The sequence below is a fragment of the Notolepis coatsorum genome (genome assembly GCF_963971535.1).
Source record: "Notolepis coatsorum genome assembly, chromosome: 14".
Classification (NCBI taxonomy): Eukaryota; Metazoa; Chordata; class Actinopteri; order Aulopiformes; family Paralepididae; genus Notolepis; species Notolepis coatsorum.
Genome location: NC_140178.1, coordinates 106155461 through 106169690, shown reverse-complemented (window position 1 = coordinate 106169690; position 14230 = coordinate 106155461). Strand labels below are relative to the sequence as shown.

The 14230-nt window shown below is 43.1% G+C and overlaps 1 long non-coding RNA gene across 1 annotated transcript; it reads left to right on the top strand.

Moving 5' to 3' along the window:
• Positions 1-2720: 2720 nt before the first annotated feature.
• On the top strand, positions 2721-13998 carry LOC311240835. Its single transcript, XR_014620500.1, has 10 exons — positions 2721-2870; positions 7756-7819; positions 8045-8147; positions 8736-10044; positions 10273-10320; positions 10882-10936; positions 11443-11506; positions 12564-12627; positions 12933-12981; positions 13753-13998. It is a non-coding gene; the product is annotated as an uncharacterized lncRNA (long non-coding RNA).
• Positions 13999-14230: the final 232 nt, after the last annotated feature.

Below are 14230 nucleotides of genomic sequence, written 5' to 3'. Positions count from 1 at the left end.
TAGAGGCGTTGTCGTGCTTTCTTCACTGCGAAGTCAATGTGTTTGATTGAAAACTTTATTAACAGATTGCAGAATGGGTACAGTACAGTACAGCTCAATACATACAATTGTTAAGGGGATGCAGACCAGAGAAAGACTTTCGTCTTGTTTACATCAGGGTCCCCCATTTTCAATTCATCATAACATACATGACACACACGACATACAGATGGACAGTACTGCTACATCTATACATTTATGACATACCAGATTTGCAAATACAGTACTGTTTGTGATACAAAGATAGATAGATAGATACTTTATTAATCCCCTTGGGGAAATTCGGTGTATCTCGCAGCTCACACAGTATACAGACATTGACAGTTCTCATTCAGTTGTTTCACGTTGTGTCTGCATCATGAATAAAAAATAAGCACATGATAAAATTCAATTAAATCATATCTATCAATATCAATAAGAGCGTGATGAGATAAAAGCAGGTGTGTAAAACAAGTGTGTAAAAACAGGTGTATAAAAAACAGTGTATAAAACAGATGTAAAAACAGGTGTGTGGGGAACAGGGAACAGGTCAGAGGTCAAGGTCCCCCGCACTATATTACGCTGTTGTACAGTCTGATGGCAGTGGGGACAAAGGACCTCCTATGCCGCTCAGTCCGTGAGTGCAGGGAGATTAGCCGTCCGCTGCGACTGCTGCTCTGCCCCACCAGGGTGTGGTGGAGAGGGTGGTTGGTATTGCCCATAATGGCCAGCAGCTTGCTCTGCGTGCGACTCTCCACCACGGTCCCCAGTGGGTCCAGTCTCCTCCCCACCACTGAGCCAGCCTTCTTGACCAGCTTATCCAGCCGCCTGGTATCCCTGGCCGTGGTATTACCACCCCAGCAGACAGCGGCGTAGAGGAGCACACTTGACACCACTGCCTGATAGAACATGAACAACATTTCCCCACGCACATTAAAATACCTGAGCCTCCTAAGGAAGAACAGCCGGCTCTGTCCTTTCTTGTAGAGCGCTTCCGCGTTTGCAGCCTAGGCCAGCTTATCGTCCAGGTGCACGCCTAAATATTTGTATGTCTGCACCGTCGCAATGTTGTTTCCCCGTATGCTGACTGGTTGCAGAGGTGGTTTCGACCTGCGGAAGTCCAGTATCATCTCCTTGGTATTTTTTTTTCGTTCAGGAGAAGGCCATTCCGTTCGCTCCAGTCGCTGAAGGCTCCCACCTGGTCCCTGTACTCTCCCTCCTGTCCCTTCCTCACACACGCCACAATCGCTGTGTCGTCCGAGTATTTTGCAAAAAAAATCCAGAAAAGAGAGTATATACATTTGACGTAGAAACTGTACATTGGAGGATGTTGGGTAGGTGGGGTGGGGTTGGGTGGCTGGGGGGGGGGGGGGACTGTACATTGGAGGTGGGACTGTACATTGGAGGTGGTTGGGTGGGTGGGGTGGGGTTGGGTGGGTGGGTGGGGGGGGGGGACTGTACATTGGAGGTGGTTGGGTGGGTGGGGGGGGGGGTTGGGTAGGGGGTGGGTGGGGGACACTGTACACTGTACATTGGAATATTGACAAAGCCATACTTGGTAATTTACTGTACATTGGAGGGGGTTGGGTTAGGACATTTGCAGGGGCCAGTTTCGAATTGCAGTCTCCCGTAGGTGTTCTTTAAGAGTGTTTTTTAAAGTGGGTAGTGATTCACATTCCTTTACAGCTTTGGGTAGGGCGTTCCACATTGATGTGGCATAATTGCGAAACGTGTTTAGTCCCTTGTTTGAGCCGAATCTGGGTTTAACATGATTTGTGGAGCTCCCTCTGGTGTTGTGATCGTGGTATTCACTGACCTTTGGGAAGTATTTTGACATGTACATGGGTACCTTGGTCGTGTAGTGTATCTTGTAGACCAGGCCCATTGCAAGTTGCTGTACTCTGTCATCTGTCTAAGCCATCCTAGGTTGTCAAAGTGGGCAGGGGTGAGGTGGGTTCTAGGAGTCAAGGTCAAGCAGTAGTCTGACCAGTTTGTTTTGAGATGTTTGTAATTTTGTTTTTAGTGCCTTTGAGGTGCTTTGGTACCATGAGGTGCAAGCATAGTCGTAGTACCCTTGAATGAGTGCTCCTGCCAGAGTCTTCAGGGTATTCTTGTTTACCAGAGAGGAGATCCGGTACAAGAATCGAGTTTGTTGGTTGACTTTTTTTATTACATTTTGTCACAGGAAAGATTAGCCTCTAGGATGGAACCCATGTCAAGTGTGTGGTCCATGTCAAGTCCTCGGATATGTGGACTCCGAGGTACTTAAAACTGTTAGGATCTATGGATAACAGTACTGTATATTTGCATATCATATATGTCACAAATGTATGTCACAAATGTAACAGTACTATATACCTGTATCAGTATCTGTATGTCATGTCCCTATGGCTATGCCATAAATGTCATGATGTCATGTATGTTGTGTATGAATTGAAAATGGGGGACCCTGATATAAACAAGACAAACGTCTTTCTCTGGTCTGCATCCCCTTAACAATTGTGTGTATTGAGCCGTACTGTATGGTACCGATTCTTCAATCTGTTAAATAAAGTTTTCATTCATTCATTCATTCGGTGCATTGCCGTCGACCACTGGTCAGCAGCTAGTCACGTGGGTATGATGACGCAGCACAGTCGTATAAATACCTCAACGTGAGCTCCTCCTGTCTCGACTTCGACTCTCTCTCAGCAAGCTGCAGAGGCGCCTCGTAGATAGTTTGTCTTCAGCTAACAAGAAACTTATGTTATCCAACCCCACTGTCTGTATGCTACATTTAACCATGTGTTCATGTCGAAACATTGGCTCAAGTACTACAGACCATCCACCGACGTGAACGAGCATTTCCTGATGTGAGTAATATTATATCAACGTTAACCAGGCCGTGGCTTTACAGCTAACGTTAGCTAGCATAGCAGCTAACTCGAGTTCTACAGCACAACACGTGCATTATGCAGTTTTTGCAGAAGTTACTCGAGTCGAGTGATTCGTGGACGATATGTTTAGCTTGAGCATTCACGACAGGTTGAAGTTGTAACCGTTTGTATTATACAAATGCAGTCCACGTTAGGTCATTACTTGCCATGCTTGAGTTGATCACATTCTCGGAGACACTCTGACGTCACGTGACCGCCGCCATCTCGGTATTGGGGAAACAAACTTTCTACGATCAAATGTGTGCGTTTTTATCACATTCTTGTTCATTTCATAACCTTTTATATTTGTTTTGAAAAATTGAGGCCAACATGGCATTTCACTATTATAAGTGCATGTTTCCCCCCAAGCCATAGACATGATGCACTTAGACAGAAAGTTAAACGGACACAAATGGTTTCATAACGGCTGCCCCTTGCTTAGTGCTGATGACATTGATTGATTGAAAAGTTTATTAACAGATTGCAGAATGGGTACAGTACAGTACAGCTCAATACATACAATTGTTAAGAGGATGCAGACCTGAGAGACTTTCGTCTTGTTTCCATCAGGGTCCCCCATTTTCAATTCATCATGACACACATGACATACAGATAGACAGTACTGCTACATCTATACATTTATGACATACCAGATTTTCAAATACAGTACTGTTTGTGATACTAAAAAAAATCCAGAAGAAGAGTATATACATTTGACATAGAAACTGTGCATTGGGGGAGGTTGGGTAGGTGGGGTGGGGCTGTACATTGGAGGTGGGGGGGGGGGGGGGGGTTGGGTAGGGGGGGGGACACTGTACATTGGAATACTGACATACATTTGACATGGAAACTGTACATTGGAGGAGGTTGGGTAGGTGGGGTTGGGTGTACATTGGAATACTGACAAAGCCATGTTTGGTCTTTATTGTACAACTGGGTTAGGACATTTGTAGGGGCCAGTTTTGAATTGCAGTCTCCCGTAGGTGTTCTTTGAGGGTGTTTTTGAAGGTGGGTAGTGATTTACATTCCTTTACAGCTTTGGGTAGGGCGTTCCACATTGTTGTGGCATAATTGCGAAACGTGTTTAGTCCCTTGTTTGAGCCGAATCTGGGTTTTACATGATTTGTGGAGCTCCCTCTGGTGTTGTGATCGTGGTATTCACTGACCTTTGGGAAGTATTTTGACATGTACATGGGTACCTTGGTCGTGTAGTGTATCTTGTAGACCAGGCCCATTGCAAGTTGCTGTACTCTGTCGTCTACTCTAAGCCATCCTAGGTTGGCAAAGTGTGCAGGGGTGAGGTGGGTTCTAGGAGTCAGGTCAAGCAGTAGTCTGACTAGTTTGTTTTGAGATGTTTGTAATTTGGTTTTTAGTGCCTTTGAGGTGCTTTGGTACCATGAGGTGCAAGCATAGTCGTAGTACCCTTGAATGAGTGCTCCTGCCAGAGTCTTCAGGGTATTCTTGTTTACCAGGGAGGAGATCCGGTACAAGAATCGAGTTCGTTGATTGACTTTTTTTATTACATTGGATGCCATTTTGTCACAGGAAAGATTAGCCTCTAGGATGGAACCCAGGTAGGTAATTTCATCTTTCCTTGTGACAATATTGTCACCCACTGTAACTGAGAAGCCGTCTGTTTTGCTGAGTTTGTTATTTGAACCGAAGAGAATGGACTGTTTTGCCCATGTGTAATGATAGTTTGTTGTCGGCGAGCCATATGCAGATTTTGCCTAGTTCCGAGCTGAGGGTTTTTTCAACCTGTAACTTGTTCTTGTCAGAGACCAGCAGGGCTGAGTCGTCCGCAAACAGGAACAAGTTGCAGTCACAAGCTGACGACATGTCATTTGCATAAATTAGGAACAGTAGTGGTCCTAGTATGCTTCCTTGTGGAACACCACAGTTCACTGTGGGGGGGGGGGTAGGGTACCCAGGGAGCGAAATTAACTTTTTGACTCACCGGCCAGTGGCGGGTAGATGGGAAGAGTACCCGCCAAGCATATTTCTTACCTGCCAATATATATTTTATATATACAATTTTTTTTTAAATAAAATATATATTATATAATACTTGTAGTTGTATTATCTGCGAGACATCGCCACCACGCAATAAGTAAAAATGCTTGCTATCTGCAAACAGCTCCACTGTCTGTTTTGGCTGTGTTGCTCTTCTAGAAAAATAATCCTTTCAGGGTTGCCTATTGAAATACTGTACACTTTCCTACTGTACACTTTCCTGATTAATTGAAATGGGGGACCCTGATGTAAACAAGACGAAAGTCTTTCTCTGGTCTGCATCCCCTTAACAATTGTGTGTATTGAGCTGTACTGTATTGTACCCATTCTGCAATCTGTTAATAAAGTTTTCAATCAATCAACCACACCTCCAGTACAGAAACATTGTTTGAGTTTGCGTGTCAGGTAGACCATTGATTGACAGTCGAGTCTGCCAATTACATCACATCGCTTGTACTCCGGTGCTGCAGCTGGACCCATTGCCCACCTCTGCTGTTGATAACGCTAGCCAAGTTATTATACACACAGATACACAGTGGGCCAGTGACTTTGGTGTAGGGGTGTAACAATGCATCGATCCTAAGGGGGAAATTCAACTGCATCGATTTGAAAATGTTAGAATAGATTACCGCAATTTTAATGTGTACACGTTATGTTATTGTCATGTCCGTTACAGCCAACACACCGACATACGCTACTGCATCAACGTTATGATTAACAAAGCAAGGCATTCGTTTTGTTGCATTAACGTTATATTACTATTGCTATCGATAAATCTAGGTGTTCTAAAATCTATTGCTATTGGTAAGAGAGACTATAATAAGTTGGTGTCTCGGAAAACGAGAGCCCTGATCGCGGAGTTTCAGGAAGTAAACAAGAAAAATGAGAGCTTCCGATTGGTCATTTGCTTTATTTCCCATGAAACCAGTCACTTCACTCTACTGTGATTGGACCGTTGGCTTGAGTGCAATGTGGGACTTGTAGTTTTTTAACGATCTCGCAGCGGAGGAAAAAAAAGACGAGAGGCTATAATCTGTATTCACACAGCGTGCGCGTAATTGATTTTTACCGTTCGCATACAAATATTTTTAGGGGCCTGCTTATGAACTACACGTCTACACGCCACACGGCGGGCAGCCCTCTAAGTGTCATGCGCCAAAGGTAAAAACAGACCGCCCCTGGCGGGCGGCGGGCTTTAGTTTCGGTCCCTGAGGGTACCGTTTAGCTCCACCATCTGTTCTCTCCCCTCCAGGTAGGATTGTATCCAGCTCACTGATAAACTATCAAAACCAATTGCTTTTAGCTTGTCAATCAGAATGGTGTGATTGACAGTGTCGAAGGCCTTTTGTAGGTCTAGCATGACCATGCCGCAGTCGCAGTATTTGCCCGCGTCCACCTCTTGCTTGATGTGGTCGTTCAAATAGAGAAGGCATGTGTCAGTGGAGTGGGATGTTCTGAAGCCAGATTGGAATTCGTAGATTAGATTTTTATCCGTAAGGTACTTTTCGACCTGTTCGTATACTATTTTTTCCATGACTTTCGAGATGGATGTAAGGATAGAAACAAGGCGGTAGTTGCCTGGGTCTAATTTGCTGCCCTTTTTGTGCAGGGGTGTTACTCTCGCTATTTTGAAGTCCTTGGGGACGTGTCCCTGTTTTATGGAGAGGTTTATTATGTGTGTGATGACTGGGGTGATGGCGGCTGCTGAGTCTCTGAGGAATTTGGAGGGGATGTTGTCATGGCCAGTGGCCTTGTTCGGTTGGAGGGCGCTCAGTTTATTGAGTACCTCATCTGTAGTTACCATTTCCAGTTTGAAATCGTCTTTGTGGACGCCTAGGTTCTTGTAGTATGCTACTATGTGTTCTACCCCATACTGCCCTGAGTGGGAGGGTAGTTTGTTTACCAGTGTTGTGGCTATGTTTGTGAAGAAAGTGTTTAAGTAATTGGCTACATCCAGTTTGTCTGTGATGAGCGTGTTGTCCGTCTTTATGTTTATGTTTGAGAACCTGGTTTTAAGTTTTTTACTGCAGCCTAGTTGATTATTGAGTAATTTCCAAGTTCACGTGGTTTATTTTTGTTTTCCTCAGTTTTGTCATTGATGATTTTTTTTTGCAGTTTTTATCATGGAGTTTACGTCATTTCTTAGTCTGTTTCTTTCTAGTTTGAGTTCAGTCACGTGGGCTTGGAGTTCACTGCTCGTGCTTTTGGTAAGCTTTGACTGACTTTTATGAAATTCAGCACATCTTGAAATTGGGCACATCTTTATCACAAAACTGATCATCTCTTGATGAGAAACTTTTCGGATCTGATTTCTGAGCCAAGTCCCCGACGTTGTCGTTAACAGCAATTGTCTTTTTGACGTTTATTTTTAAATGATCCAACTTGTAATTAAGTGTTAAATTTTAGGACAGTTTGTCCTTACATTTATTTCGCAATCGCAGTAAAAATTCCTGTGCGTGTTCCAGAAGATGTCCTTTGTGTTTCTAGATGAAGTAGTAGGCTATTTAACCAGCTTAAATACCACATTAAAAAAAAACGTGAACTTGCCTGAAGATAAGATGTTAATGTTTTGGGTGTGACTATGTGGAGTCATGGAGGCGGCAGTGTTTATAAATCGAGGATTCTGATTACATAAATGTAATTTTTACATTGTGTTTGTTCAAACTAAATTTTGGGGAAAATACATCCTCTACCGCTTGACAATAGAAAACCAAGCATTTTGAGCATTGTGAAGTGCTAGCATCTCCTTTTGATGACATGACTACTACCTGAGACTGGCTATTGAACAGAACAAATGTTTTCCCCTCAGGCCACAAAGTTGTCATGGTGAGATGCAAGGGGATCAACATCTCTCAATTTCTACCGCAGCAAACGTGAGTAATGTTAATATCTCCGGGTTGACTTTTGCTGCATTGCTTATCGTCAGTGATGTTTAACCACAGTAAATTATTCGAGTCTAACGACCATGAGAATACTTTACATGCACTACCATCTGAGACGTAAGCATTGCATACTAAATCTATTTTTTCCACATTACTGGCTGTTGGGCATAGCTTTAATTTGATTAAGTAGTCTTTTGTGTCCATGTGTCTGAACAGTGAAGTACCCGTCTGTCCTGCGTAAAAGGATGGAACGCCAATCCTTCTCGTGGACCGTACCACTTCAGAGCTCCCAGCAGAATCTTCTGGAGGACTGTCCGAGGTAAGTGGTTAGGGAATTGGAGAAGGGGGTTGTGAATGACCAAGAAGTCCAGAGTCAGCCCATGGGAGGCGAGGAGTGTCTCACAGAGGGGCTCAGTCAGGGAGGAGGAGGAGGAGCAGCAGCACTACATGATGGGGAAGGAATATGGACATTGTAGGAGGTGAAGGATACCAGAAGATGGCGGTAATGCCCCATACGAATGGTGGGCGGTCGCCATAAAACCTCAATAAGAAGAAGACTATTGTAGTTGGGTAGCAATACGCCAAAAGGTGTCTAGTCTGCCGGAAATTTACACAAAGATCAAAATATACTAGATATTATGAGGCTTTTGGACCTTGTTGCAAGATTTATTCATTAAGAATTCGTTACCCAGCACATTTGTCCAGTGCTCTACTGTGATGAGCACTTTAAAAACTGATCTATTGATGAGACAAACCTAACGGATCTGATTGCTGAGTCGAGTTCAGGACATAATGTGCTTGGGTCAAAGAACGTATCGCACCACTAACATGCATGGTATTGCTATTTGTTTTCCAACATGTGATTTAGAATCCTAATCTTTTTCTGTTTTGCTTCTGTACAAACCAGGTATGCTCCCTCACAAGACCAAGCGAGGACAGGCCGCCCTGGAGGCGTGAATACTTCCCACAAGCCAGTTATCCTTCCGCGTTCGGTTTGCACGATCTAATTGGCCACTGACTCTTATCTCTGCGCCCAATCGCCCCTAGCTTTCAGTTCCACAGCCCAAGTCCTTCAGTCCGACAACATTGCATCAATATAAATAACGTATTGTTTTCATCTCTCTATAGTCTATATTAACGTAACTAGCTATTCATATCAATCGAAATAACATTCATCTCTCTATATTAACGTAACTAGCTATTCATATCAATCGAAATAACTTATTGTATTTTCATCTCTATATTAACGTGATTGCAAGTTCGCATTGTGAATAGGTGTAACGGGTGTAAAACTCACTCCCCAGAGGCATCCAAACTGAGCGCTTAGGAGGGAATTCCTTTCTTGGCGCAGCGGTTTGTGATGTCGCCCGCAGTGCGGACGCCTGGGGTTCGACTCCCACTCAAGGCATGGTCGAATTCGTGGCAGGGGCGAGTTGCCTCTGTTACACTGGTGCCGTGCCCCGGGTGCCTTGGGTGGTGTGAGTTTAGGGGGGGTGAGTGTAACGGGTGTAAAACTCACTCCCCAGAGGCATCCAAACTCAGCGCTTAGAAGGGAATTCCTTTCACGGCGCAACGGTTTGTGATGTCGCCCGCAGTGCGGACGCCTGGGGTTCGACTCCCACTCAAGGCATGGTCGAATTCGTGGCAGGGGCGAGTTGCCTCTGTTACATAGGCACAATCATAATCTCCATGTTGCAGATGCCATCCGCTATAGAGATGTTGGACAAAGGGCCATAGACACATTGATGAGGTTATTTGCGATTGGCCACACGCCTCCTTCTGCTTTGGCTGTGCTAAAGCACAATATCAAAATCCAACAAGGAGACAACTATGTCTATGCTGCAGCCAATAGAGATCTGCCCAGACATGAACTATGTGCAAAGGTAGACGTTTAATTATAAACTACAGTACTGCCAAAATATTCATATCTATGTTCATTGAATTGGAATTTTATGCAGTTACAATTCCACCAACTAAATTAGTGTTCTATGCCAGATTGTTCAGAAAGGTGTACAAGGACCATGTTGTTGGACTGAAGGACTTGGGCTGTGGAACTGAAAGCTAGGCGCGATTGTTAGGAGTAACGCGATTGGGCGCTGAGAGAAGCGTCAGTGGCCGCAAACCGAACGTGGAAGGACAACTGGCTTGTGGGAAGTATTCACGCGCCCTGGAGAGACTGAAGGTGTTTGACGGTATCCCCCCCTCCCTATGACGAGGTGAATAAAGTCTTTAAAACCCAAGAGGAACAAGGGCCATATTCATATTTTGTGCCTGGCCCTACATGTGTCTTTTTTTTTTTTTTAACCTTGTGCTGTCTGTGATGCAACCTTTACAACTATCTACCTTGTTTGAATGACTGTGAGAACACACTTGTAACTGAGACATGCGGTTCATTCCATGAGCGGACCTGTTTGCTTCTGTGTCTGATGTTTTCTGTTCCACAGAGATGGTGGTCCCATGGGAGGCTGCATGGAAGGACCCATCCTAGCAATGTAAGTGACATTAATTAACAATCTTTTGTCGACTGTCTGCGAAATCAATGATGAGTTTGTTATCCCTGTCTGAATGTTAACTGTGGAAGTACAATGGTATCTGATGACTTGCTGCTAGGGATGGGTACCTTTCACATTTGAACCGGTACCTGTGAATCGATACCAGTACCCAACGGTACCTTTTTTTTCTGTACTTTAGTCTCAAGAAATTTAATTTACCTACCTTGGTCGTAAAAAAAAAAATCCAAATTTCAAATAACTACAATTTTGACAGTTTTCGGCTTGTCATTGCTCCGACTGCTTTGTTGTTGAATCAAGTCAAATCCTAGGTAAGCATATATTGTGCGTGTGAACGTTGACATGAAAAGAGAAAAAGTAAAAAAAAAAAAAAAAAAATTTGGTTTCTCACTTGATTCGATACTCGGTAGTACCGACGTGTTTCGGTTCGGTACCTCAAAAGTACCGAATTCGGTACCCATCCCTACTTGCTGCAGACTCTTATTCTGAACAGAGTCATGGCTGAGAATCTTGACTTCAACGTTATACCTGGTTTTGTTGCAGGTTCCCTAGACTACCACTTCCCTCTACTGGATAATGTGATGACGCCTGTTGAATGGTAAGTACTTTGGGGTGACTTCTTGAAATTGCTGTGGGTTCAATGATGAGACCTGGAAGTGCCGTCTGATGCGATAACTGACGATGCAAACCTCCTCTGAGACGTCCAGTCTAAGTAACAATGTTTGTTTGAACTTGGATGCTACAGCCGAGTGCATGTTAGTATAGATGTATATCAAGGAATATTTCGTTTTATGGTCCGAGGTTGGAAGTGGGGAAACATCGATGCTAAACCAACAACTTGCAAAGATGGGTTTTTACAGTGACTTATAGTTAATATACTTGCAAATGTACTCTTAAAACGGCTAATGGATGCGAGTGGCTATGTTGAAATTACGCTGAGGCTTGAACTGGGTTCAGAAATCATAGCTGTTTGTGACTAGGAACTCCCGAGTTGATGTGCTGTTTTGATTTTTCCTAGTGGGAAGTCAGAATTTGAAGGCAGCTTAATTCCTGAAATGCAACTTGGGTGTTTTTTTTAATAAATCAAATGTGTTTTATGTACAGATCCAGCATATAACCAGGAGATGGAAGAATGGGACGCATGGTCCTGACTGAGTCATTAACACAGGTTAGTTTCACACAAATGTCCTTAGTTTCTCTTTAGGAAAGGAGTGTCGCCAGTGATGATAAAAGTTATCCCTGTCTGAATATTGGTGTGGACTTATGGTAACCTGAGGCTTGATGCAACTCAATGATCTGACCAGAATGTGCTTGACTGAACTGGGTTCAGAAATCATAGCTGTTTGTGACTAGGAACTCCCGAGTTGATGTGCTGTTTTGATTTTTCCTAGTGGGAAGTCAGAATTTGAAGGCAGCATAATTCCTGAAATGCAACTTGGGGTGTTTTTTTTAATAAATCAAATGTGTTTTATGTACAGATCCAGCATATAACCAGGAGATGGAAGAATGGGACGCATGGTCCTGACTGAGTCATTAACACAGGTTAGTTTCACACAAATGTCCTTAGTTTCTCTTTAGGAAAGGAGTGTCGCCAGTGATGATAAAAGTTATCCCTGTCTGAATATTGGTGTGGACTTATGGTAACCTGAGGCTTGATGCAACTCAATGATCTGACCAGAATGTGCTTGACTGAACTGGGTTCAGAAATCATAGCTGTTTGTGACTAGGAACTCCCGAGTTGATGTGCTGTTTTGATTTTTCCTAGTGGGAAGTCAGAATTTGAAGGCAGCATAATTCCTGAAATGCAACTTGGGGTGTTTTTTTTAATAAATCAAATGTGTTTTATGTACAGATCCAGCATATAACCAGGAGATGGAAGAATGGGACGCATGGTCCTGACTGATCATTAACACAGGTTAGTTTCACACAAATGTCCTTAGTTTCTCTTTAGGAAAGGAGTGTCGCTAGTGATGATAAAAGTTATCCCTGTCTGAATATTGGTGTGGACTTATGGTAACCTGAGGCTTGATGCAACTCAATGATCTGACCAGAATGTGCTTGACTGAACTGGGTTCAGAAATCATAGCTGTTTGTGACTAGGAACTCCCGAGTTGATGTGCTGTTTTGATTTTTCCTAGTGGGAAGTCAGAATTTGAAGGCAGCATAATTCCTGAAATGCAACTTGGGGTGTTTTTTTTAATAAATCAAATGTGTTTTATGTACAGATCCAGCATATAACCAGGAGATGGAAGAATGGGACGCATGGTCCTGACTGAGTCATTAACACAGGTTAGTTTCACACAAATGTCCTTAGTTTCTCTTTAGGAAAGGAGTGTCGCCAGTGATGATAAAAGTTATCCCTGTCTGAATATTGGTGTGGACTTATGGTAACCTGAGGCTTGATGCAACTCAATGATCTGACCAGAATGTGCTTGACTGAACTGGGTTCAGAAATCATAGCTGTTTGTGACTAGGAACTCCCGAGTTGATGTGCCGTTTTGATTTTTCCTACTATGAAATTATTGAAGGCAGCATAATTCCATTGATGCAACTCGAAAGTGTTTAATAAATCGAATGTGTTTTTATGTGTACAGATCCAGGAGATGGAAGAATGGGACGCATGGTCCGGAGTCATTAACACAGGTTAGTTTCACACAAATGTCCTTAGTTTCTCTTTTGGAAATTAAGTCTGTCGCCAGGGATGATAAAAGTTATCCCAGTCTGAATATTGGTGTGGACTGGATAACGTTATGAGACGTAACACAAAGACGCTATGGCTTGGAAAAGCCTGATGGATCCATGAGGCTTGGATAAGCCTTGTGGACCCAACTCTTTAGATGAGGGAACGGGTACATACGCACACAATACGCGACCACTGATGGATCCGTAGGGCTTGGATAAGCCTTATGGACCCAACTCTTTAGATGAGGGAACGGGTACATATGCATACAATACGTGACCACTGATGGATCCATGGGGCTTGGATAAGCCCTATGGTCTGACCACTAATAAAAACGTAACTACACTAACGTTATAAGAGCTTAGAGCTAACATTGCTACCTACTGTACAAGTGCATTGGTTTAGTGCATTTCCTACTTCCGGTTGCTACTGAACGGACATGTCTGTGCGGACCTGTTCTCCCAAACTGGTCAGCAAATGACTGTTCATTTTTACGTTATTTTTTAAACATTGATCTTAACTGATCACTGACTTTATTGCTTTTATCGTCTATGTTTATCGTCTGTTTGTGTACAGCACTTTGAGCTACATGACATGTATGAAAGGTGCTTTATAAATACTTACTTACTTATGGTAACCTGAGGCTTGATGCAACATCAATAGATATGACCAGAAGACTGAAGGAATCTTAATTCATGTTTGGTAAAGCCTAATGTTTTTTTTTTCTTAATCAGGACAAGAACCAAGCAACGACTCCAAGGCCCAAACCAGTGGACCATATGAAAATGCAGATGTGTTGACTACGTAATTTTCGGACTATAAGCTGCAGCAGCTAAATTGAATGATGTGTACATATTTATACCTCACTGGACTATAAGCCGCAGGTGTTTTAATGTTTAATTACCATTATGTAAGTTTGTCCTAACTAATGACTTCCATAGTAATGTATGGTGGCTGTTTGATTTCTGAACAGAATGTGATTGGTCTTCAATAAATATTTTGCTGCTGCTGGGCATTGAAATTAATTCACATTGTGTCTTCTCTTGAGTGTGTACAAACTTGTTTTCCTTCACCCCTTTCTCCTAATGTACTACAAGCTTTACAAGTCATTGATGCCAGTAGTTCAACTGGATGGGATAAATTAAGACTTGCTATAACGATGCATATATTTAATGGGCAGCAGTTGCACTTGTTTTGGTGATTTAAAATTAT